Below are 1,495 nucleotides of genomic sequence, written 5' to 3'. Positions count from 1 at the left end.
CATACACACACAAACACTCTCTCACACATACACACAGATACACTCTCTCGCACACACAGACACACTCTCTCTCACACAAAAACATACTCTCTCTCACGCACACTTATACACTCTGTCACACACACACCCTCACTCTCACAGACATGCACACACAGACATACAGACCGTCAAACACATACACACACAGACACACACTCCCACATAAACACACACTTTTCTCTGACTCTCTCACTCACACACATACAGATACATAGAGATACACACGCATCCACTCTTCCACACACACAAACACGGGCAGTCTCTCTCTCTCTCTCTCTCTGTTTCTCTCTCTCTCTCTCTCATTCTCTCTCTCTCACACACACACACACATACACACACACAAGGCTGTAAAGGCATGTTTGAGGTTTTGATGGAGAAATGATTTCTCCGAGGACTGAGCCATGAACTCACATGACGACTGCTCCAGGGAGACAGACAGCAGCTACAGATGACTTATTGGATCTTGTGTGCACCAACTCTTGCATCGACAGCGTTAGTCTGTTTGGGTGCCTGCTTTTCTGAAGCGTCTCCAAGCAAAGAGTGACAATAGATTGATGAATGTTTTTTTTCCCCAAACCATGTTTCAGACACATGCTGCTGATTGTTTAAAATGATCTGAATCTTCTGAAATGGGGAGTGGCTTCCATTTCAAATTACAACACCAGTGTGTCTCGGGGAATTGCATCTGTTCCTTTCTACCCTCTTCACTCTGTACGGCAGATAATTCTCCCTCAGTACCTCAGAACGTGCTCCCTCAATACCTCAGATAGTGTTCTCTCAATACTTCAGAAAGTGCCCCCTCAATAGCTCAGATAGTGCTCCCTCAATACCTTAGAAAGTGCTTCCTCAGTACCTCAGATAGTCCTCCCTCAATACCTCAGAAAGTGCACCCTCAAAACCTCAGAAAGTGCTTCCTCAGTACCTCAGATAGTTCTCCCGCAATGCCTCAGAAAGTGCTCCCTCAATACCTCAGATAGTGCTCCCTCAATACCTCAATACCTCAGAAAGCATCACTTTGTTGTGTTTCACCGCCAAAGTCCCTCAGACAGTAGCTCCACAAAACATTCACATCCTCAACACTTCAGGATGCAGCACAGCTCCCCCCTCAGACTGCGTTCAAACCCCTTCAGACTGTAAGGACCCACATCCACGCCTGTCCAAGATTGGAGCCGAGGTCCCCAGAACATGATTTGTCTCTCTGGATTAATTTTAGAATTCCTACAGTGTAGAAGCAAGCCATTCCGTCCATTGGCCCCACACTGACTGTCTGAACAGCATCCCACCCAGACTCTCATCCTCTACTCTATCCCTGTAATGCTGCATTTCCCATGGCATCTTTGGGTGGTGGGAGGAAACTGGATCACCCGGAGGGAACCCACACAGATACAGAGATAATGTGTAAACTCCAAATAGACAGTCACCGGGAGTTAGAATCAAACCACTGAGGCACCGTGCT

Source organism: Chiloscyllium plagiosum, unplaced genomic scaffold (assembly GCF_004010195.1).
Source record: "Chiloscyllium plagiosum isolate BGI_BamShark_2017 unplaced genomic scaffold, ASM401019v2 scaf_7980, whole genome shotgun sequence".
In the NCBI taxonomy this organism is placed as follows: domain Eukaryota; kingdom Metazoa; phylum Chordata; class Chondrichthyes; order Orectolobiformes; family Hemiscylliidae; genus Chiloscyllium; species Chiloscyllium plagiosum.
This window is presented reverse-complemented; position numbering follows the sequence as displayed.